General features: G+C 37.3%; 1 protein-coding gene across 14 annotated transcripts in view; it reads right to left on the reverse strand.

Moving 5' to 3' along the window:
• Positions 1-26,739, reverse strand: part of plxna2 (plexin A2) — a 775,253-nt gene that overhangs the window by 448,798 nt on the left and 299,716 nt on the right. For 9 of the 14 annotated variants that reach the window (XM_073939238.1, XM_073939236.1, XM_073939226.1 and 6 more), the window contains one exon: positions 17,401-17,497. The gene's annotated coding sequence lies outside the window, so the exon portion shown is untranslated. Of the gene's footprint in view, positions 1-17,400; positions 17,548-26,739 lie in introns of all 14 variants that reach the window. The other 5 variants (XM_073939239.1, XM_073939228.1, XM_073939231.1 and 2 more) reach the window with 1 other exon arrangement.

Raw genomic sequence — 26,739 nt, forward strand, 5'->3', positions numbered from 1 at the left:
GTGAAATGAGCAAGACTTTTTTATCATCAAGGCCAAGATGATTAATTAAGAAGAAACAGTTTTGATTTCAGGTGCTCTTAAAATGACAAGAGAACTACAGAGAGCAGATAGTGAGAGAAAGTCAGATTGATGGAGCTGGATGAGAAGCAGAAGCACTGCCAGTGAAGAGTATCAGGTGTGTTTGCAGAGGTGTGTAATGGTTGTCGATCAGCCGCCTGCTGTGAGTGTGTGTGTACGTGTGTGTGTGTCATCTGACACAGTGCTGAATGTGCTCTCATGACACCTAACTCTGAGAAACTATAGTTTTTACTATCTACCACCAGAAATGACAGTTTATTTGCAATTATATTCCTGCTGCATGTTAAACTGAAGAGTTCAGCTTGCTTCATTTCCACTTTCCTCAAAACAAAACTGCCATACGTCAATAAGGAAACAGGATCATACTGAAAATAACTACCACAGCTGTCAGTGACCTTTCGACCTGCATACACTTTCTCCAACGCGCTTCATTTAGCTTGCAGTTGATAACATCAGCTCTGGGGATTAGCATGATTAATGGAAAGTCAATACAGTGGAATGGATGGATACATGGTTAGCGACAGAAGCGCAAAGTGCAGCAGTGATTTGGGAACACCTGGTGGATTTATGTTTTTCCTTGAAGTTCTGTCTCTAAGAATGTCTCACGCAGCATTTCCTCTAATGCTAAAGTCCCTTGGTGAGAGATTAGGAGAAGATTAATCACAACAGCTCTTCATCAGCAGTTTCACAGGACAAATAAAGGTTGCGGGGTAAATTATTCTCTTTTTTTTGTTTGTTTACACTATAGACCGAATTAAAGTTAGCAGCTGTGCTAATCACAATTTAAGGGTTAATTTTTAAATGTTGCACAGTATGTTTAACATTTGTGTCCATCTTTACGTCCATCCATCCATCCATCTATTAACCTATCATTTCATTCAGCCATCCATCCATCTATCTCTATTGTTCTGTTGTTGATCTATCCATCTATTCATCCATCTATCATTCCATCAATCGTTTTATCCATCTATCATTCCATCTATTTATCTATCATTACATCTGTCTATCCATCTATCCTTCCATCCATCTATCTATTGTTCCATACATCCATTCATTCATCCATCTACCATTCTATTCATCTATTGTTCCATCCATCCATCTATCTATCTATCCATCCGTCTATGCATCCAGCTATCGTTCCAACCATCTATCTATCGTTCCATCCATCCATCTACCTTTCCATCCATCCATCCATCCATCCATCCATCTACCATTCCATCCATCCGTCCATTAATCCATAATCCCATCTGTCTATTCATCTTTCCATCCATCCATCCATCCATCCATCCATCCATCCATCCATCCATCCATCCATCTATCTATCTATCTATCTATCTATCTATCTATCTATCTATCTATCTATCTATCTATCTATCTATCTATCTATCTATCTATCTATCTATCTGTCTGTCTGTCTGTCTGTCTGTCTGTCTGTCTGTCTGTCTGTCTGTCTGTCTGTCTATCTATCTATCTATCTATCTATCTATCTATCTATCTATCTATCTATCTATCTATCTATCTACCGTTCCATCCATCCACCATTCCATCCATCCATCAATCCATAATTTCATCTGTCTATCCATCTATCCATCCATCATTCCATTCATCTATCTATCATTCCATCCATCCATTCATCCATTCATCTACCGTTCCATCCATCCATCTATCCATCCATCCATCCATCATTGCATCCATCCTTCCATCTATCTTCTGTTCCATCCATTCATCCATCCATCATAAATTAAACGCATTACTGGAGTATGTTTTACATATAAGTGACTGATTTCAGTTGAAGGTGGGATAATTCAAGAGCATTATGTTTGTGTCAAAGATGAAAAAGGCTGAAATATTAAAAAAGTAATGCAGCTTTAACTTTTCTTGAGCAAAATGTAATTCAGTGTAACAATAATTTACTTATTTCCAGGGCCGTTTATATCGAAGTTGATATTTAGCCACACCATGTTGGTTTTTTGTAACATCGCATTTTTTATGAGGTGGGTCATTAGGCCAACACTCAACCTCCAACTTGGGACATACACTCATACACTACAGACAATTTAGTGTACCCATTTCACCTATAGTGCATGTGTTTGGGCTTATGGGGGAAACCGGAGCACCTAGAGGAAACCTACGTAAACACAGGGATAACATGCAAACTCCACACAAAGCCAACTAACCAAGCTGGGGCTTGAACCAGCAATCTTCTAGCTGTGAGGCGACAGTGCAACCCACTGTGCCGCCGTGCCGTCTGTAACAATAATTCATTTACCAAAAAAATCTTGCCAGGCATTTTACGAACAAGTATAATTATATGATTTACATGATAATTATATACAATTTGTGGTTATTTTTTTATATCACACTAGCTTAAGACTAACATATTAGCTGCGTCTCAAATGGCACACTATACACTATGAACTAATTACTTATGCGCTTACACACTCAACAGCATAGTATATGTATGTAGTTTCGTCCCAAATGAAGTACTAATGTTATTTTACTAAGCGGAAATTCAAAATATTTCCCTGATGTTTGACGGTCGCCAAATCAGTGAAATAAATGACCAAATTATCAAATAATACCTGCCATGAGTAAAACCGCATTCACCATCGGGAGGCGCTATAATTACTATCGTAGGAGAATTTTGCTTTCACCATCCAAAATAAGTAAAGTTATCCAACATGTGCTCCCGATAGCGTTGTCCCTTCCGCTACGTGAGGAAACCTGCAGTCGTTGAGTGCATTAAGTGTCCATCATTACACACTTCATTATACCGGCTGAATAAGTGCATCATCCAGGTGATTAAAGTGCATTTATTATTTTAAAGTTGTCAGTGTGAACGCACTACTTACACTATTTGTACTAAAAAAATGGCATAGAATAGTGCATAAGTATGTGATTTGGGACACAGCAACAGACTAACAATAAGACTTACATATTGGAAACAACGAACAAACAAAAAGAGATTTTTTTCTTAAAAATTAAATATAAATTAACACAAATTAGCCGAGAAATGTGCCCACTATTGGCCTATTATTATTTGCCTATTAATTGCCCAGAAAAAAAGGACATAAGAAAACAAGACAAAAGTTACAATACTTTACTATTAAACAATAAAGCTACTTCAAATAACATAGGCTCATTCTGAAAACTGAAGCCCTATATACGTTTCTGTAGATCGCATATTCTGTAAAAATTTGGGTCAATCTGTGCTTTTGAAAACACTATTGGTTGGGTTTAGGGAAGGAGGAAGGTGGGTAAGTCGATTGGTCAGTCAGTCAGTCAGTCAGTCAGTCATTTATTCGGTCGGTCGGCCGGCTGGTCTGTCGTTGGTCGGTCGGTCAGTCAGTCATTCAGTCAGCCAGTCGTTCGTTCGGTCGGTCGGTTGGTCAGTCGGTCAGTCAGTCAGTTAGTCAACAGTGGCCTCTGGTGGATTTACGCGAGAGTAGCAGGCATGAACAGCACTCGTGAGAGAAATTTGAGATCTCAGAAAGCATACACAGCAGCCTCTGGTGGATTTACAAAAACAAAAACTGCAAAACAATGTAGCTCCTGGGACATATTTGGCGCTCTCCAGAAATGTATATAGCAGCACATTTTCAGAATGAGTCTGGGTTAAATTCAAAACATGACTAAATACTCAACAACTATATGAAAATAAAACAATATAAACATACAAAAACCAAAATAACACAATCAAGCAACAAAAAAGCATTGAGTGGAATTTAGTCAAAGCCACAAGACTTGGTTTATGTATAATTCAAGTTCGTTGTTGATGCAGTTGGAACTGAGCAAGTTTTTAAATGAAACTACTTTCGACTACTCCAGAAATGAACCCAGTCACCCAAGTGCACGCGGCTTCCCACATACCCTTCAGTTCATCCCAAACAGCCACAGGAAGTGGGGCAAACACTGAGAGGCGGATGAAACGAAGACTGCAAACGAGTGCTACGACACAAACACACACGCCGCCTTTGTGTCACCTTTAATAGCCTGCGAAAAAGCCAACAGTGGGAGCGAGTGACCTCCTCTCTACCCTCTGCCCCGCAGCCAACAACTAATAGACCAACAGCAAGAGCGTGAGATGTAAAACACAGACGGGCCTGCAGGACACACTCTCGTCCTTTATCGAGAGAAGTGACCTGAGGAAGATGAGGACGAAGAGAATGAAAGAGGGGGAAAAAAGAGCAGCCGGGGGAAGCCATGATCCAGGCCAGTGAGGCCAGAGCTTTGTGTTGGTAAGTGCTGAGTGCTGTGTTGTATTGAGGAAATGAGAGACCTCGAGGGAAAGATGAAAACACATGCGAAAGAGAAAGAGTAAAATAACAAGACCTACATGTGCAGTACACTTGATAATTTATGTTTTGCTGTTAGTTCAAACTATTCATTCAAAATGAGCTGAAACAACACACTTTTTAAAAGTTTTTACCTGCAATTTAAAATTGGAAATAGAATCCACGAGATGAATATCTAACGGCAGGGAATTCCATAACTGTGGTGCTATGCAGCTAAAAGCCTTGCCACTAAATGACTTCATCTTAAAACTTGGAACTGATAACAGTTCAGCCGCAGAAGATCTCAGTGAGCACTGAGGAGTGTACGAGTGAAGAAGATCAAAGACTTCACTTAATTGATCTGCGTTGGGGTGAAATGAAGAAATTGTGGTGAACCCAGCATTTTTTACAGTGTAGACAAAGAGAGCAGATGATATGAATGAATGAATGAATGAACTATAAAATATAAACATGAATACATAAATATAAGCATGAACTTTACTGTAGCCAACACGTACAGTATATACTGTAAACTTGGGTATGTTTGTGCCAAAGATTTAATATTGAAATAGTAATGCAGTTTTAACTTTTCTTGAGCAAAGTGTACAAAATAGGCTCATTCTGAAAATGTAGCCCAGCTGACCGCTTACCTCTGTATGGACGGCTTTTCAACCATTACCAGTTTGTCCAGTTAGCTTGCTATGTACAATAACGGAGTTTGAGAACGGATCTAGAAAGCGAGTAAGACAAAAACAGAAGCTAAAATATAAAAGAAACTAGTAAATACCAGGGTGAGAATGTAATCAAATCTGAAAACAGGTAAAAATCAGGCGAGGGATTTTATTTTTCTGGATTACATTTAAAAACACTGTCGGTTGAGTTTGAGGAAGTGGGTGGGTCAATCTGTGCTTTTTAAAACACTATCGGTTGGGTTTAAGGAAGGACGAGGGTGATCAGTCAATCGGTCCGTCAGTTAGTCGACAGTGGCCTCTGGTGGATTTCCGTGAGAACAGCAGGTGTAAATGGCACTCGCGAGGGAAATCTGAGATGCTGAAAAAGCATACGGCCTCTGGTGGATTCGCGAAAACAAAAACTGAAAAAAAAAAAAAAAACATAGCTTCTGGGACGTATTTGGCCTTCTGCAGAAATGTATAGTGGTATGTTTTAAGAATAAGCCTGGGTTTAAATTGTGGTACATTTTAGCTTGATTTGTAGAATGCATTAGCTAAAATGTCTTTAAAAGTAATAATTGTTCATTAACCAAAAAATCTTGTCAGTCTTTTTTTTGAACAAAAATAATTATACGACAGATTAAAATACTCAAACGCTTCAGTTTCAGAAACAATTCACACCATTTACTATTGGTTTATTTCCTGCCTATTATTAAGATATTAACTGTTTGTTAGCCCTTATAAAGTAGTATCTTATTTTACATCCCTAATTATTTCCCCAACACATAAACTCAACATATATCTCTGCTGTCATATATTAAGAAAGCTGTAGTGTGATGTTTGTTTTCAGTGATCTGTTCTCGGTTTATTGCCATAACATAGAATTGAATGATTAGATTTTAGATTGCCACATGTTTGTGCCCTCAGACCACAGTGATTAGATTGACCTACTTTTATAAACCATTTAAGGTCTTCTTTCTGTCAAGAGTTATTTATGCTAGATCATGAATCCACGTCCAGACAGCATCTGATGCTGAAGATTATCCTCCTGCAGTCATTACTGAATGGACTTCTGCTTTCAGTCACATCACACAGAGTCCATTCCAGCTACAGATACAACTTATTTGGTCAAAACGGCACCAGACTGGAGCCCAGAATGTGTATTTTTTTTGTAAGATTTTCTTTCATTCATTCATTCATTTTTTTTTCTGCGTCAAGTGACCGGTGTAACCAATGGCGCATGCAACACGCGTAGCTGTGAATTTATACTTCTGCGCGCTGTCTCTGTTGGTCTGCATTAACACTTCCAAAACGCTAGTTGGCAGTGAGGTGTTAATGTGTCTCTGTGTCGAGTTTCTTTGCCTGTGTTTTGTTCTTTCTGAACGCTTCCGGGATGTACAAGTGGCTCAAACTCGCTCATTCTGAGGCAGGAATTGGCGGAACTTTTACTATGAGGTAAACACAAAAAAAAACTTTCCATCAGGAGCTCCTTCGCGAGACTCCACACTTGTAAACAATCGCTCCATCGGTCTCACGCCTGTTCGCGCAGCTCTCAGTCCCGCCCAAGACTCATCAGCGCTACCAACCCCACCAATCACATAGCTTGCGATACGCTTCATTGTGACGTGTAGTTACATTTTTTGAGAGGTGCACGTCAACGACGCCAATGGCCATGGCGTAGGGCTATGCGTTAGCGCTGCAGCATACGCGTAAGCTTGACGCAGAAGTATAAATCAGCCTTTAGTCCCTTTATTAATCTGGGGTCGCCACAGAAGAATAAACCGCTAACTTATCCAGCACGTTTTTACGCAGCGGATACCCTTCCAGCCGCAACCCATCTCTGGGAAACATCTGACGTCAGAACAGCAAAAACCGCTGCTAATTCATCAACGTCACTTTAGAGTTAGTGTTTAAATGATTCTCTAGCGTAATGTCTAAAGTGATGACAAAACAGCTGATTTTGCTGACATTTTAAGATTATAAGGCTGAACGTAACATGAAATGCCATCAGTCTACAGAGATATCTTCTGATTGTACTACAGTCTATTACAGTCTACAGTTTTTATCTGTTGCAATCGAGATAATCACAATAATTAACACCGAAAAAAGCAGCGCAATCACAACCAGATGCCGTTGTGTTTGCGATGAGGAAAAACGCTAAACACATGCGGGCATTTAATTTTTCTTTCTGCCAACACGATATACATGCGAGTCCCATCTCACACTCAATACACCACAATTATATGGTATTAATACAGCACTACAACATACAAAAGAGAGAGATCGACTAAGAATGTCACTTACTAGTACAATAATGATTCGATCAGCTGTAGTTAGAAATGAACTATATGAACCAGATGTAGTAAGCTGTTTTAATCTTCTAAGGGCTTATTATGCGGCAGACAACGTCAACTGTCTTTGGTCTTCTCAGTATGGCAGGCTAATGGCCAGAAATTATTATATTATATTATATTGTAAAATAGGCACTATCTTTATAAATAAACTGCATAGTTGCAATCTAAACTACTACATTTGCCACAACAAAAGCCTCAAAAGTACATTATGTTGTCCAACAGCAAATACACGTCAAACTGTAGAGTGTCTTCTGCTTGTCGCTGTATGTGGACGGAGTAATACACAAAGGTGAAGGGTGAAGAGGCAGTATCAGTGCTGTTACTGGGAGAATAAGAACGGCAATTAATCAATCAGATTCAAGAACCCGACAGAACTGTTGTATAAAAACATAATAATAATAAAAATAAATAAATAAATAAATAGATTTACAAACCCACCCGTTTGGCAAAAAAAAGGCCTATTTTCTCTAAGTTGACAGTATTTTTTTTACATGAATGAGTCTAAGAAAACTACTGCATATTTATGCAATACATTCATAAAAATATGTAAAAAAATATGTAAGTACGAGCACACACAAGGTCAATGCGTGTGTTGATATGAAGGCACACATGTGACCGGGTCTGTCTGTGACCATGTTTCTTAATTAGCGTATCTTCTCTTCTGGCCTTTGCTGGTATTACAGAGTACCAGAGTGTGACAGTCACAGCTGGAACTGCAGAATTAGGTGTGTGTGGATGTGTGTTTGTGTGTGCGGGTGTGTGTGTGTGTTAGACACCCTCCAGCTCTCTCATCCGCTCTGATTAATGATTCTGGTCAGGTAGCGGACGCTGCCATTCACACCAATTAAGACGTTCGCTCATACACACGGCTCCCTGCTCATACACAAACAGTGTGTCTACTGTCCTCTTTTCTCTCTCTCTCTCTGTCTGTCTCATATGCCACATCCACACTTCTGTAATTTACATTTATTATACACTTTTCCATTTAATTTCCTCCTATTTGTCTCCCTCATTTGAAAATACCATTTCTGTTTACTTTCACCAGACTAACCAGATCAAACGTTATTGCTAAAATGTTATTTTTAATATGTATGTATTTAACATTTTATGTATTGATACATAAATATATATATAATATATAGAATGAATGTTATTAAATTAAGATATTGTAAACAAATTAAAAAAAAAGTTCTGTCTAACAGAAGAAAAACATTGGAAATATAATTTTAAATGTTTATTTCATTACACTTTATTATTTTGTGTCTGTAGATTTCAACTATAATACATTTTTAAAGCATGATTTTTAAAAGTAAGTTTTTCTCTCTCTTGCACTGATTTCATAAAACTCAACTCCAGCAGCAAAGAAAGAAAGAATGAATGAAAGAAAGAAAGAAAGAAAGAAAGAAAGAACGAAAGAACGAAAGAAAGAAAGAAAGAAAGAAAGAAAGAAAGAAAGAAAGAAAGAAAGAAAGAAAGAAAGAAAGAAAGAAAGAAAAACAAGCAGCAATTTAGCTATTAATGTGACAATGCAGGCAAAAAAAGTTTTTTATATAAAATATATATATGTATATATATATTATTAATAGTTTTGAAATTTCTTTTGACTTTTCATTAAGTGATTTTATTCAGTCTAATAGACTGAAAACATTGGAAATGTCATTTTAACTGTTTATTCCATTGCACTTTATTATATTTGTGTCTGTATATTTTATTTACAATATATTTATTTTAAAGCCTATTTTCTAAAAACAAAATGTTTTCTCTCTCTTGCACTGATCTATAAATCTCCACTCCAGCAGCAAATAAATAAATAAATAAATAAATAAATTTGTTAATTAATAAGAAAAACAGGAAACAATTCAGCTACTTATCTGACAATGCAGGCAAAGTAAGTAAAAATATAAATATTTACGAAGACCTGGAATAGATGTGATGGTGGGTGAAAAAATGGCAGGGAGAAAAGAAAAAAAAAGTTATAGGAAAATATATATTTTTAAGTTTTTGCATTCCCTCACAAAGATGTTTTGCGTTTCCTCGCAAAACTGTTGTCCCACAAACACCTCCTGTTCACTTCATAGCCGTCAACCCTCCCGTTTTTGCCAGGATTCTCCCGTGTTTTACCATTGACCCGATACCATTTTATTATTAAGTATTTTCTCATATTTTTCCCATTTTTAAATCTTGAAAGTATGCTGAAATTAATATAAAAATGTCAAAACATCTTTGCGAGATAACGCAAAACATCTTTGTGAGGGAATGCAAAAACTTTATATATTATATTACAAAAATATATTTTCTTATCACACTTTTTTTTTCTCCCAATATTAAATATTATAATAGTTTTGATTTTTTTTTTACTTTTTATATTTTACTTTTTTTTGGCTTTTTTCTAAGTGTTTTTTTTTTAGTCTAATAGAAGAAAAACATTGGAAATATCATTTTAAAAGTTTTTTCCATTGCACTTTTTAAATTGTGTCTGTAGATTTCAAGCACGTATTTTTAAAAGATTTTTTTCCTATATTTTTAATTTTTTTATTTTGCACTAATCCATAAACCATATCTATACTATTAAGATTTTTACTCAGAGTTGTGTATGGATCCCTGACCATATATAATTTTATTCAAGAAAAGGGTGAATTATGAAGTAAATATGAAAGAAGAAAGAAAGAATTATTAGTAATTATTAGTAAAGAAATATTAGTTGTTGATGTTATTTATTTATAATAGATTTCTGTTTTGCCTTAGATTTAATTTTTACATTTCTGTCTCTACTTTTTTTTTTTTTTGTAGAGTTTTTCACATTATCATGATTGCAATCCTGAACATAAAGACATACATTCTGTCACCCTTAATCACATCACACCCTTAATCTGTGCCTTAATCACATGACGAATAAAAGCGCACAGTAGAATCGAGCTCAGAAAAGACAGTTTAATTAGTTGAGATGAACCTGCACGTTTAACAAGGAGCCATAAACACTGATTAACAGTGACCTCGCAGACGCTCCACGGGTCATTTACAAGCAGGGTTAAAGACTTAATGATGCTACTGAGATGGCTGAATATAATTAAAGCAGATAAAAAAGGAATTCAAATGAGGTCCTGCGCGAACAAATATATCTGAAGGTATAATTCACCTCTGCTTCTGAGCCAATAAGAAAGGTATACAAAAGGACAATGGAAATATACGTGTAAAAAAAGGAATCATAAAATCAAAAGAAAAAAATTAAATACAATATTTTATATTATTATTTGAGAACAAATGTTTTTGACGAATAAATATTATTATAGCAATCGGTTGATATGATTACATTTAGTACATTGTAAAACAAAACTTGAGTTCTAATATATTTTTTTATTTTATATATATATATATATATATATATATATATATATATATATATATATATATATATATACACTTCTAGACAGCTTAAAGTGACATTAAAAGGCTTAACTAGGGTAACTAGGTTAAGTAGGCAGGTTAGGGTAATTAGGCAAGTTATTGTATAGCGATGGTTTGTTCTGTAGAAGAAAAAAAAATAGCTCAAAGGGGCTAATAATTTTGTCCTTAAAGTGGTGTTTAAAATTATTAACTGCTTTTATTCTAGCCAAAAAAAATACAAAAAACTTTCTCTAGAATAAAAAATATTATCAGACGCACTGTAAAAATGTTCTTGCTCTGTTAAACATAATTACGGAAATATTTAAAAAAGAAGAAAAAATTCGAAGGGGGCTAATAATTCTGACTTCAACTGTATATATAAAGATAAGTATTGAACAAGTCATTTTACCTGGTAAATATATTGCCATTACATTCTATAACTGTAACGATGCTGTGTTTTATTCTTTTTTTTTTTTGCCTAACAAAACCTAAATAAGTTATAATAATTTTTACTGCATCAAATGTTTTTACAATATAAATATATATCGAGTAAGATGAGTTTTCATTTTACCAAGTCATTTGCAATCATTTATCAAGTCACACGTCGTTTTACCTGGTAAATACATTGCTATTATAACAAAATCTATTTTAAAAGGAGTTGACATGTAAAAATGCAACTTCTAACATATAAATAAAACAACACCAAATAAATAAATAAATAAACATTAGTTAAATGTAATAACAATGGAATGACACAAAGGTAAGGTATACTGAACTACTGAAATGTATTTAATACTTTGTATAAAAGGCTTTTTTTGTAATGACAGCATGTTTTTTTATTTCGGTAAGTTACAGTTTGGTTCGATTTCAGTATGGTTTGAGAATAGAAATGCAAAACTTAAAATTGTGAGAATATCAACTCTATGTTTCTATTTATCTATCTATGTATGTTTCTATCTATGTATGTTTCTATCTATGTATGTATGTATGTATGTATGTATGTATGCATGCATGCATGCATGCATGCATGCATCTATCTATCTATCTATCTATCTATCTATCTATCTATCTATCTATCTATCTATCTATCTATCTATCTATCTATCTATCTATCTATCTATCTATCTATCTATCTATCTATTTATCCATCCATCCATCCATCCATATATATATATATATATATATATATATATATATATATATATATATATATATATATATATATATATATATATATATATATATATATATATATATATATATATATATATGTGTGTATATATACTTTCTTGGCACACTTTGGGCCCATTAGTACCAACGAGCATTGTGTCAATGCCACAGCCTACCTGAGTATTGTTGCTGACTATATACAGAACCTTTATGACCACAGTGTACCCATCTTCTGATGGCTGGTTCCTTGAACATGACAATGAGTTTACTGTAATAAAATGACCTTTACAGTCACCAGATCTCAATCCAATAGAGCATCTTTGGGATGGGGTAGAACGGGAGATTCACATCATGGATGTGAAGCTGAAAAAATCTGCAGCAACTGTGTGATGCTATCATGTCTGTATGGACCAAAATCTTTGAGGAATATTTCCGGTACCTTGTTGAATCTATGCCACGAAGTATTAAGGCAGTTCTGAAGGCAAAATGGGGGCCAACCTGATACTAGTAAGGTGTACCTAATAAAGTGGGCAGAGAGTGTACATCTATGCTTTAGAGTATCCCTTCTATCATACGCTGTACATCTTCAGAAGGCAGCAGTTTTCGAGAACCTACATTTGTTATTGAAGAGACAAGAGTAGCCACACATGCCTGAGTGAATGTTTTTAAATGAGTCATAATAATGAAGCAGCATGTCTGTACACTTCTAAACGGCCACTGACAGGCCTGCAGAGACTCCAGTCACTCACACTAACGATCTGAGCAACGAGACGACAGCTAATCATGGTCAGTGATTAGAGGTTTGCGTGCGCGTGTGGAGGTGGAGACTCACGCCTCTGCTCTCCTGCTCTCCATGTCGCCTCATCGCTGCCTTCAGCTCCTGTTAGCGGCTCTGTCAATCAGCTCGACAGGCTATCTCTCATCAAAGCGCTTTCCATGATTGCTAACGTAAGTGTGTGCGGGGCTTCATACCTCCCCGGAGTGTGTATTTATGTGTGTGATGTGTGTGTCATCTGTCACCTGCTCCGGGCTCATGATCGGGCCTGACAGATGCGCTCGACGACACGCACCTCTTTACACGCATGTTTGCATGAGTGTGTTTAGATTAGACCACAAGCAGACGCGGGGGTGCATCGAGCTGGACAGCTATGACCACATTCATTTACTGAGGTGAAACCACATGAAGAACCAGACCACCTGTCTTTTATCTAGAGCCGGGAGACAGAAACGCGTCTATCTCCAGATAAGTGAGGCAGGAGCTCCAGTTATGGCATAAAAATGTCAAAATGTCCCTCAACCACTTAGGTGGCACTTGCAGTAATGTGGTTTTGTTTTAAAATACACACGTTTTGTTACAGTTACACCTGGCATCCACAACTAATCTGAAATCTTCGACCCATGAAAATGAAACGTTTACGAAGCATAACAATCCCCATTTTCATTTGGAAATGCTAGTGTCTCTAGTGTCCTTTCTGTTTGTTTACATAACTTTTTTTTTAATATAGGCTCATTCTGAAAACGTAGCCCTATATACATTTCTGTATATCTCGAATTATGTAGCTAAAGGTACGTAAGGCTGCATTTCGTCTTTAAAACAAACGCCATGGGGCGGTATGACTCTGTTCCTCTTCGTGCTTACTAGACGACTGCTTACTTTTGTGTGGACGATTTCCCACTGTTACCAGTTTGCACGGTGGCTCGCTGCATATGTTGGTGGATTTGAAACGCAAAGAGGAGTTGACTGCAATTACAGGGTTCGAGTCCGGCAAAGAACAGTTCCAAAAACCGGGTAAGGCAAAAACAAAAGCCAAAAAATAAAATAAACAAGTAAATAACAGGGTGAGAATGTGGTAAAATCTGAAAACGTGGTAAAAATCAGGCTGCCGCTAGAGGTTTTTCTTTTACTGGATTGGTTTTGAAAACACTGTCGGTTGGGTTTAGCAAAGTAGATGGTCGCTGGTCAGTCGGTGCTTTTGAAAACACTATCGGTTGGGTTTAGGGAAGCCCCTGGTGGATTTACGTGAAAACAGCAGGTACTAATAGCAATCAGGAGAGAAATTTGAGATCTCAAAAAACACAAACAGCTGCCTCTGGTGAATTCGTGAAAACAAAACTGCAAAATAATGACATTAAAATAGGGGTACATTTTCAGAATGAGCCTGGGTTGACTTTTTTGGAACTGAAAATTCATGCATTTGAAAACGCCACTGTAATTGTGTTCATATAAACAATTGTTTTAAACAAACATTTTTAAAAATTATGACATCATGCATAATACATGTATAGGCGAGTGTAGATTAAAGGCAAGAGCAAACAAACATGTAATGTAATTTGTGTATTTATATAGTGCATTTATTGTGTATGGCCGTACACCCAAAGCGCTTCACAATCATGAGGGGGGGTCTCTCCACATCACCACCAGTGTGCAGCATCCACTTGGATGATGCGACGGCAGCCACAGGACAACGGCGCCAGTGCGCTCACCACACACCAGCTATTGGTGGAGTGGAGAGACAGAGATAGAGCCAATTCGGTGGATGGGGATGATTGGGAGGCCATGATCGTAAGGGCCGATAGAGGCACTTTGGCCAGGACACCGGGGTTACACCCCTGCTCTTTCACGAGAAGTGCCATGGGATTTTTTTTTTAATAACCACAGAGAGTCAGGACCTCGGTTTAACGTCTCATCCGAAAGACAGCGCCCACTGACAGTGTAGTGTCCCCTTCACTTTTACTGGGGCATTAGGACTCACACTGACCACAGGTTGAGCGCCCCCTGCTGGCCTCACTAACACCACTTCCAACAGTAACCTAGTGTTCCCTAGTGGTCTTGGGCTGCAGGGTGACATGGCTGTGGCCAACATATTATAACAATAGTGAAGTCAGGGCTTAATTCGGATTCGGCACCTCTGAAATCTGATCCGGCACCTCATTTTACCAATCCCCCTTCCTCAATTGCCCTCCTCTGCCGTCCGCTGTTCACTTTCACTTTCTTCCGCGACTCCCCAACCCTCTTCACTTTTGTCCGCGACAATCCCCCGCTCTTCACCTCTATCCTGCTTCCGCGACACCCCTCTGGCATCCAACACCCCCCACCACCACCAAACCACTGCATCATCACTACCCTACAAGTACTGTGTACTAAAACACCTGGGTGTTCTGTGTTTTTCTTAGATAATAAGTCTTATAAATTAATAATTAGTCTAGTGGATATTCAGTACAAGCTGAAGCTGATTAGTCAATTCTTGTCATGTGACTTACCGTCACTTACCGTGACTGACAGCTCAGATCAGTGTTGCTAACTTAGTGACTTTTCAGACCCCCCTGTGACAAATTTTATAAAAAGTGACTAGCGCCAAATCAAGCGACTTTTTTGTGTGTTAATGGTGATTATTATAGACTCTCATGTGTCTCTACTGTACCCTCTCTACTCTTCTCACCGAGCTGCGGGTGATACGATCGGTCCCTCCTCCGCCTCATAGCACTGACAGTCCTCGTACTATATTCTCTCTCCCCTGCAGTCTGAGAGCAGATCACTCTTCTGTGTACTGACAGCAAATGATTTAGCACCGGGAGTGTGAGGTATTTCCATTTCCATAGTCAAACTGATCTGCTTCTCCTTTATTTTTACAATTTAATTTAACTGTTTATCCTTTCCTTGTTCACAATCACAAAGATTTTTCTGACAGTTTCGGAGTTTATTACGTTTGAGAGATTACTGCAAATTTACTACACATCTATATTAATATAGTGTATTCAAACAGCAATACATTTAGTTAAAATGACATGCACACAAACAGAAACGATAGACCGTGATGACGTCAGAAATATGCAAATTGATGTGTTATGTAATCTAGTAACATTTAGAGACTTTTCATTAAAAATAGTTGGCAAACACTGGATCAGATCTGGGATTTGGGATCAGTTGATCTTCTTGCGCAGACATGGTGGATTTACTTTTTTTGTTAACAAATGGGTTGTGGATCTATTCCTTGGCAGTTCGTGGGTTCTTCACTGGGCCTTTTCCCCTTAGCAAAGAAACTTTACAAAGACGTCTGTGCCTTACTCATTTTAGAGCTTGTGGGTTAAAAATTGGGTTAAATTGTGGGTTAAATTGACCAAGATGTAACCGTGAGAATACAGCCATTTTTCAAAATAAAAGATTGTTCAGACTCAGATAAAAAACAACACAAAAATAATGAATGATTTCTTGTGCAGCCCAGTAACAAATGATCCACGAGCGAGGACCACTGCTGTAAAGCATTTCTGTCAGTTACTACATATTGGTTATAGGCTTTGAATCAATCACAGACAGAAAGAGAGATCATGTGTGTGTGTGTGGAATTGCCACGGGCATATCTAATATAGCTCATAGTAACATGTGTTAGCTACCTCTTAACAAATACATTTTATAACACTATGGTGTGTTGGTTGGATACTCATGAGGTTTATCAAGACCTAACAGTTTTATTTCAGCAACTTTATCCTCATAGGTTCCTAGAGAAGCACACATCAGTATTTTCGAGATCACACACATGAATGAATGAATGCTCTTTTAGCGGTCAGTGAGTTACTTTGGTTATTACTTACGTTTAACGGGAGCACTTTTATTTCAAACTAGTATTACAGAGCTTAGAATGACCAAGATCCATTGCAACAGCAGCGCCCAGCAACAGTCCTAGATTCCGCCATTTTGGAGTGAAAGCGATCGGTTGTCCATTGGACTTTTTTGCTGTCAAGATGGCAAGCAGCTGCTTTGTTTTTTATTTATTTATTTAAAAAGTGCATCAAAGCTGAGATAGAACTTGAAAGACAACAAAACAACACTTACTATCAGAATCATCAGCACTTTTAATGGTGTATTTTACAGACTTATAATATGCAGTTGTTCTATTGGAATTTTCATTCCAAAATGGCCGCCGCTTCATCTAGTGGCTGTTTCCCAAATCGCACTAGAGTGTTGCCTCTTAGTGATTCGAAGCTCTTTGCTGGTATCAAAACTGACTGGAACTTACTGTGCATTGGATAACATTACTGCATACCTTCCAACCAATCAAAAACAAGAATTTCAACAGACCATGAAATAAACACAAACTCAAGCGCAAAAGAAATAATTTGAAAAAGGTTCAAATCTATGTTATAGAAAAACCTTGAAAAGATATTCTTTCCGATGTATAATAAAGACTGAGCAGCACATATTGTATCTGAATGTCTGAATGTCTCGACATAAAGCTTAACATATTCCTTTTTGTGGTTTTATACCAGGCTCAGGAGGCATCAATGAAATGCAAATATATTCAAGGACTTGAACGGTTTTCTCCCAGTGGAGACCGTCCCACCTTTTAATGGACCATCACAGTGAAATTGTGATGACTGAAAGGTTTTATTACGATTTTTTTATTGCTGACATTTTTCACCAAAAAAAAAGAGGTAATATTAGAGTCAAGAGTGAATCAGAATCAGTCATACCTTTTCAATCCTTATTTCATTCCAGCACATCTGCTTTTACTGCCTCTTCCACTTTCGTGCGCACACACACAAGGAGTCTTGCAGCATCTTCCTCGGACTGGAGAGAGAACCAGACACATTTCATCTGATTAATCGCCAGTATGTGGCCTTGTGGAGAGAAAGAGAGAGAAGAGTCAGGGGAAGGTGAGCGATGGAGATGTCTGATGGACTACTAGACCCTACAGGTCCTGATATACTTCAAGCTAAATGGAAAAATGAACTAACGTCATTCAGTGCATTTAGGGTTCATTTCAGGATGCTGAGACAGCATTTCTGTGCCTTTAAAAAAAAAAATCCAGAAAGGTTAATTCTGGACATTAAAACTTTCAAAATAAAATGGTTCATTGCAAATACATCTAATTCTCAGGCAGTGCATTCTTCAACACAGTGTTTCTCAACCATGTTCCTGGAGGACCACCAACACTGCCTGTTTTGGATGTCTCCCTTGTTTGACACACCTGTTAAAGGTGTTTCAGTCTCTGCTAATGAGCGGTTGATCTGAATCAGGTGTGTTTGGTTAAGGGAACGAGTAAAATGTGCAGAGCTGGTGGTCCTCCAGGAACGTGGTTGAGAAACACTACTTCAATTCATACATTTCCTTCTGTTCACTCAATCAAGAATAGGATTTCTTGAGTAAAAATGCATTTCTAATAGAATTCTTGTCCAACTGTAAGCCTTCAAACATATAGGTGAGGGTTTTTTTCGTCTATGTAGAATTTTGCTTAAAAATATTATATTTGCCAATTCATAAAAATGCTAGCCAGTTGACATCTCTACTTGTAGAGTAAAAACATAAAATACATGCGAAATTAAATAAGTTGTGCTCCTCCCAATACATCGAGGTATATATGAATTTACAAACCAGTTTGTATAAGACAGTATTTTACAATCCTGTTCTTGCAGGCACACCAACAGTACATATTTTGGATGTCTCCCTTTAACTTCAGGTTTTGGAGTCTCTTCTAATGTTCTGATGAGTTAATTTAGGCGTGTTTGATTAGACAGAGGTTGAAAATCTGTACTGTTGGTGTGCTTTTAGGAACAGGGTTGAAAACATTGGTGTAAGTTACATTATTTATAATACTGCATTATTATATGCATTAATTCCCAAAATCACTTATTACCAAACATACACTCACCGGCCATATTTTTAGTTACAGCTGTCCAACTGCTCATTAACGCAAATTTCTAATCAGCCAATCACATGGCAGCAACTCATTGCATGTAGGCATGTAGACATGTTCAAGACGATCTGCTGTAGTTAAAACCAAGCATCAGAATGAAAAAAGAAAGGTGATATAAGTGACTATGATGACAAATGGGCTGGTCCGAATATTTCAGAAACTGCTGATCTACTGGGATTTTCATGCACAACCATCTCTAGGGTTTAAAAAGAATAGTCCAAAAAAGAAAAAAAAAATTCCAGTGAGCAATGTGGGTGCAATGACTTGTTGATGCCAAAGGAGAATGGCTAGACTGGTTCGAGCTGATTGAATGGCAACAGGAACTCAAAAAACACTCATTTCAACTGAGGTATACAGAAGAGAATCTCTAAACGCTCAACACGTCCAACCTTGAGGCGGATGGGCTACAGCAGCAGAACACCACACCGGGTGCCACTCCTGTCTGCTAAGAACAGGAAACTGAGGCTACAATTCACACAGACACACCAAAATTGGACAACAGAAGATTGGAAAAACGTTGCCTGCTCTGATTAGTCTCGATTTCTGCTGCGACATTTGGATAGTAATGTCAGAATTTGTAGTCAACATCATTAAAGAATGGATCCTTCCTGCTTTCTCTCATTGGTTCAGGCTGGTGATAGTGGTGTGGGGGATATTTTCTTGGCACACTTTGGCCTTATTAGTACCAACTGAGCATTGTGTCAAGGTCACAGCCTACCTGAGTATTGTTGCTAACTAAGTCCACCTCTTTATGACCACAAAGATATCCATCTTCTGATGGCTCCTTCAAGAAGGATAATGCGCCATGTCATAAAGCGTGAATCATCTAAGACTGGTTTCCTGAACATAAAGAGTTCACTTTACTCAAATGGCCTCCACTGTCACCAGATCTCAATCCAATAGAGCAGCTTTGGGATGTGGTGGATCGGAGGATTCACATTGTGGATGTGCAGCCAACAAATCTGCAGCAACTGTGAGATGCTATCATTTCAATATGGACCAAAATCTCAGAGGAATATTTCCAGTACCTTGTTGAATCTATGCCACGGAGGATTAGGGAAGTTCTGAAGGCAAAAGGGGGTCCAACCCGGTACTAGTAAGGTGTACCTAATAAAGTGGCTATTGAGTGTAGATTTATGCATTATTTACAACATTATGCAGGGATTCAAACTTACATGTGACCTGATGCAATATCAAGACCTAACCATTTTATTTCAGCTACTCTGACATATTTATATTCCTGTTTGGCAGTTCCGTCCACTTTAATCAAGTGCAATACAAGCACAGGCTTATTAAAAGATTAAGAAACATCTATTGTTAACATTTTAATCAGGTAAAAAAAACAACACTTTGCTTTTAGAAGGATTTAGGTGTGCAGGTTAGCTTGTGCATGTGTTGAATTGGTGGTCGACGCCCTACTGGGGGGCCTGAAAAGACCCCTGGTGAAAATTCTGCCATGGCAAGATTAAAAAAAAAAAAAAAACTGCTGGCTCAAATCTTGCAAAGCTGCCATAGAAGCCAAACCAGCGGAACGATATTGTCATGTTTGTAAATTAGCGCATGAATACAGAAATGCATGGGAGTAATCCTCTAATCGTGTTCATTTTAAAGCACTGCGAGGCACCGAGTTTGCCGCTGCCCACCACTGCGGATTACTGGAGCTCATTAAACACACAGATGAATTATTGAAATGGTCCGGGGGCCTTTTGCTTCCATCCAAATTGAAGACAAAGGGGACTGGGAAATGAATGCTTTATCAGGGCCGGACAGCACTCCCACATGCTGCAACTCCTGGGCACGACATCGCTGTGATCGACCCCTCCAAAGCTCCAAGATTAAATGGTTTATTGACTGTTGGAGGGGCATCAAAGCGAGCGGGCCCCTGCACATGAACTCACCTTCAAATGTCGCTGTCACTGTCCTAATCTGAACGCTATTGATGGGAAGTCCTGTATTTGTGTGTGGATTTGAAATGTGGGTTTTGTAGAAAAAAAAAAACTGAAGAAGTGTTTGTGTCAAAGGTGTTTTGAAAATCCTAGCCACCTTCATATTTAACAACCACAAGCTCCAACCCATGTAACCACCCTAAACTCCCTAGAGACTGCATATTAACAAACTTAAATCCACCAACGACACCTTAGACATTCAGATCACTTCATAAACCACATAGAAAAACACAACATTCTAAATTCATTCATTTTGTTTTTCAGCTTAGTCCCTTTATTATTCAGTACTGGAAAACATCCATACACACTCATTTACACACATACATTACGGCCAATTTAGTTTATTCAATTCACCTATACCGCATGTCTTTGGACTGTGGGGGAAACAAGAGCACCTGGAAGAAACCCACACGAACACGAGGAGAACATCCTAACTCCACACAGAAATGCCAGCCTGATCTCACGAGAAAACTTATATACTGTTTGTTTTGTCAATTTATTGGCTAATTCGTACGAAATCATATGAGTTCAGTCATACGAAATTGTACGATTTTAAAAAGGAAGCGTGGCACCTAACCCCACCTCTAAACCCAACCGTCATTGGGGGATGAGCAAATCGTACTAAACTTAACAAATTAGATCGTACGAATTGATACAAATTAAAATCAAAAAGTTACGAATTGCCGTGAGATTGTGTTGCTAACTGACACTCAAACCAGTGACCTTCTTGCTAGGTAGTGACAGTGCTAACCACTGAGCCACCTTGTTGCCATTGAACATTCGTAAATTACCCTCAGAACACTTTATACACCTTTCAACTGCGTAGCAACAGACTGTGATTTCACCCAGAACCCTTTCTAAACCACATAGCAACATTCTAAATTCCACTCAAGCAACTGAAGCACCCTAGAAACACCCTTGCAACTGCACATGAACCCCATAGAATCCGACCTAGCAAACAAATATTATACAGTAACCTCCACTTACTGTATAATACTTAAAAAAACACTCAACGAACACCCTAACAACTACAGTACATAGAAACAAAATGCATGTAAACATTTGAAATTTAACTCAAAACACTTAATAAACCACCACATAGGAGCATCCCAGCAACTTCATAGCAACAACCTTGAAAACGCATATAAACATTCTAATTTCAACACAGAACTTTTTAAATTGCATAGCAATACCTTAACAACTCCATAGTACCACCATATTAAATGCACACTGCAAAAAATGCTTTACTTACACATGGGTGTTGTTAGCTTGAACAATCAAGTAATAAATAACATCAATTCTTCACTTTCAGATTTCAGTGCAACAGTAAATATAAAAAAATGTAATATAAAAACAAATAGCACCTCAACTTAAAACACCCGGCAGGCAATCCCAAGTTTACATCTCTCACAGTTTACTATGGCGATTTTGTCATCATCAACTTTATAATCCATCCAGACCGCAGACATACTCACGCTTTCCGCTTCAAACTGCTCCCATGTTCTACTTTGTCTGCATTTAACCAATAGCGTTTCTGCAACAAACTGATGTCATGCCACACACGTTGCTGTTTCTGAGTCAAGTCAAGAAAGAGGTCTAACTCTTTGCCACCACACGACTATAGATGTGTTAAAAAATAATGAGAATTTATATACTGTATAGTCCTGATTGGGAGGTAAAGTCAGATTTGGATCGAGTCTGAAATTGCGTGATCGGACCTGTTTTCTGATCATGAGATTGGATCAGGAACAACTAAAAAATAATAACTTGACTTCTAGTTGATCAGTTGGAAAAGTGGCACAAGGTCGATTTTTCTGATGATTCATCTGTTAAACTGCATCTCAATCATCACAAATACTGCAGAAAACCTATTGGAACCCACATGGATCCAAGATTCTCACAGAAATCAGTCAAGTTTAGTGAAGGAAAAAATCATGGTTTGGTGTTACATTCAGTATGGGGGCGTACGAGAAATCCGCAGAGTGGATGGCAACATCAACAGTCTGAGGTGTCAAGACATTTGTGCTGCCCATTACACTACAAACCACAGGAAAGGGTAAATTCTTAAACAGGATAGCGCTCCTTCTCATACTTCAGCCTCCACAATAAAGTTCCTGAAAACAAAGAAGGTCAAGGTGCTACAGGATTGTCCAGCCCAGTCACCAGATTTAAAAATTATTAAGCATGTCTGGGTTAAGATGGAGGAGGCATTGAAGATGAATCCAAAGAATCTTGATGAACTCTGGGAGTCCTGCAAGAACACCTTCTTTGCCATTCCATTCCACTTTATTAATAAGTTATGAGCTCAAAAAGAGTCACTGCAGAGATGTATGGATTTAGTCCTCAAAGCTCATAGGAGTCATAAATAATATTAATTCTTTTTCCACTGCACCATGAACTTATATTCTGTACTGTACATTATTTCTGTTGAGAGACAAGACTTCTGTCTAAGCAAAGTCAGACCTACTGTCATAATTAAATAATTAAAAATCAAGGCATGGTCATATTTTATTTTGATGAAATAAGTATAATCTAGAGGCCTTTGCCTTTCATATAAGCTACTTCTGATTCCTAATGATCAACTAGAAGTCAAGTTATTATTTGTTGTTCCTAAAGCTTGGATAGGCGACAAGACTTTTGTCAGGTGGTGTACAGCATAGTAACACCCTGGCTACCACATATAAACATGCAAAAATTCCATTGTGAACACGTCGGAAGCAACATAGCAGCACTCTAACAACTGCATATGAAACAGTCTATAATCAATTTAGAACACTTTATAAACAACACAGCAACATAATTTAATTATTTATTATTTAAATTTAGCTCAAAACACCATGGTAACTGGATAGAAAATAATATTTTAAACTTTAAAAAAGTAACTAATGAACAGTTGGTGCTAAAGGATTCTTGTGTCTTTCTCTGTGGTAGCCGTTTTGCAGGTATGCAGTAAAGGGCAGAATCTGAGTGAGCTGAAGTGAAGCCAAAGGCCAGGCCATCTAAAGAGCGATTGCCGGTAGGAATATTGGCTTTTCCAAATCACTGGTATTAATTTGCTGAAGTTGAAGTCCTCGACACTTTATAAGAGGCCAGACACTTTCAATATTTCTAAAGGTGCCAGAGGTATTCACGCTCAGAGAGACTGTATTTTCATTTACTGTTTATCTGGTACCTGCACCTGGGGGCCGCCGTCCCACCGCCCTCTCTTTCTAAGATGCATTCAAGCCCTTGTCAACACTCCCGACCCACATTGCCCGTGACATTAAATTAAATAGGTTATTGACTGGCCAATAAGTTGGCAATGAGTCTGCTCGAATTCACACTCGCTGCCTCACTGACCTAACAGGCTCTGGGTCACCGCACCAGAAATCAAAGCATAATGGATGCTGATCTCTGGAACTACTTCCACGTACACATATTATTTGTTTTTAACTCGTATTGATGGTAATTGCATTGCTGTTGATGGATAGCCAGTGGCAGGTACAACAACATCTTTGAACAACAAAGTCCTTCAGTGTTGGTTGGTCCCTCATGTTTACAGCGGTTCATTTAGGCCACATACAGTTCCCAATGCAGATACATTTGGTTGTAGGGTTTAACTTTTAGTACTTAATCATAATCATTAAAAGCAAAATTAAATGATTTATTTATGTGACAATTGATATATATTCTCTCTTCTGTTTGCATGGTGCAAGAAATCAAATCATGTCCTAATGACTCTTGTTTTTTGTTTTTTTTGTTAAAACAGGCAAAAAGACCTTGACCATAAACTTAAACCCAAACACTTTATTTTGGAAATAAAACACATAGCAACATTTTGTGACTTGCATAAAAGTCTGAATTCAACCCTTGGGTTATACTACAAGTACTGTAGATATTTTTCCTGCTCTTAAAAAGCTTTTCTCTGAAACCATAAAATGCAAGCCAATGGCACTTTGAGGGAATAAAGGAAAAATATATATAGAAAATAATACCCGGGGCGTCTGATGATACATTGAGGTCTTTCTGAGTGAAACAATCTGTCTGAGAAAAAAAATGCAAAACCTCTTAGGACATAATCAGAAACCCTGGGTATTAAATTTAATTCTTCCTTTTTATTTTTATTTTATTTTATTTTATTATTTTTATTCATTCATTCATTCATTCATTCATTCATTCATTCATTTATTTATTTATTTATATATTTATTTATTTACTTAGGGGGGTGTTCAAAGTGCTGGTAGCCATTGAGCCTCTTAAATAATCATTAAAATCATAAAATAGTTTTTAATGTTCTCCTGAAGACAAAAGTCACTTATATTTTAAAATGTGTGTGAAATCTAAATGTACAATGTTTATGTTGAAAGTGTTTTGTTTAGTTGGACAATTAATCCATGCAAGTTAATCCACTGATAAAAAAAAAAAAAAAAAAACTTCAATCAAAGTTTGACCATTTGCTTCAGCTTTTAGAGTGGAGGTCCTTTGTCAGTTTGACGGCTTCATCCACAATTCTTAATCACAACCCTCTTACCATTAGTTTGCTATGCCCCTGCCCCTTAATCAATATTCCATTTAATTTTGAAGTACATTAACATACTGAAATGTTACATGCAGACTTTAAGGTGAGTAAAATTACTTTTTTTATTATTAGTATTTATTTACTAGCATTATTATTATTATTATATTTATTATTATTGTAATAATTATCCCTTTAAACCCAAAGGCCAATAAATAAACAGCAACATTTAAAAAGCATACTCTGCTAAGCACAAACATGCACAAAAGATGCTTTAAGATGCCACAAGATAAACACAAGATCATCTAAATAAACAAATAAACAAACAAACAACCAAATAAATTAACAAAAATAAATAAATAAATAATTAAATAAATAAATAAATAAATAAATAAATAAACAAATAAAAACAACATCGGTGGAATTTTTTAAATTTTGAATTTGTTTGTCATTCCATACAATGAAAATCAGTGGGATCCAAAGCACAGGAAAACATTTTAAATATCACTCAGAACACTTTATATACAGCAACAACCTTTAGCAACAGCACAGCAACACATTCTAAGTTCTAATTACCAACTCTTTATGAACCACATAGAATCCATCCAAGCAAACATATAACATCAAAATCAAAACTCAAAAAACCTCAAAAAACGCAACAGATTAACAACTACATAGAAACAACAATATAGCAAATACAAATAAACATACTGGGCTCTACTTTAACAATATAGGCGCAAAGTCTAAAGCGCAGGGCATAAAAGCATTAAGGGTGTGTCCGAATCCACTCTTGTTATTTTAAGCCTAGAATAATGTGCTTTGTGCCGTGGCGCATGGTCTAACAGGGTTGTGCTTATTCTAACGAGTTTTTTTTTTCTTCTATTAACGAGTTTTTGGTGTGTTTTTTTTTTTTTTAGGATAAACCAATCAGAGTCTCATCTCCCATTCCCTTTATGAATCAGTTGCATCGTGACTTGGCACATTTGCTGGTGCATTTACATGACGGTGCCAGACTTTGTAAGAGGACAAACCAAATGCTTTACTAGCGAGAAAACATTTAGGGCGTACTCACACTATACTATCCGAACTGTGCCCAGGCCCGTTTTCCGGATCGTTTGAGAAGTGTGAGTGCGCTGAATCAGGCTTAGGCATGGTTCACTTACCCGGTTGGAAGAGGTGGGCCTGAGTGCGGTTCACTTGGGCTTTGGCGCGGTACGCTTGTAGTGTGAGTGCAAAATGCGCCAAAGCCCGAAACTGAAAGCAAGACGTGACTTTTAAGGGACTGTTTCATATGGATTTATTAATCAATCTTACTGTTCAATGAACGCAAACTGCCGTAGTTTATAAAATACGCAAACCCCTCACTGCACGACATTGCAGTGTGATTTGAAGTTTTGCACAATTCAATACGTGTATCAAAAAACTATGACATCTCACAGTGAAGCATTGTACTGATACTTGATTCGTTTTGCCACAATCATGTTATTAGTGACATATGAAGTTTCTTTTTCGCCTATACCCATATGACTGCTTCCAATTTTGATTCAAAGGTTTAAACACACCCCTGGGTTTGTAAAGTGTAGCAAGAGATTAGGCGTCAATTGCATACATTTCTACTGTTTCAAAACACTGCCCATAAACCAGTAATTAAACAAAAAAACAATAGTAATTTACA

The sequence above is a fragment of the Danio rerio genome, chromosome 23, assembly GCF_049306965.1.
Source record: "Danio rerio strain Tuebingen ecotype United States chromosome 23, GRCz12tu, whole genome shotgun sequence".
In the NCBI taxonomy this organism is placed as follows: domain Eukaryota; kingdom Metazoa; phylum Chordata; class Actinopteri; order Cypriniformes; family Danionidae; genus Danio; species Danio rerio.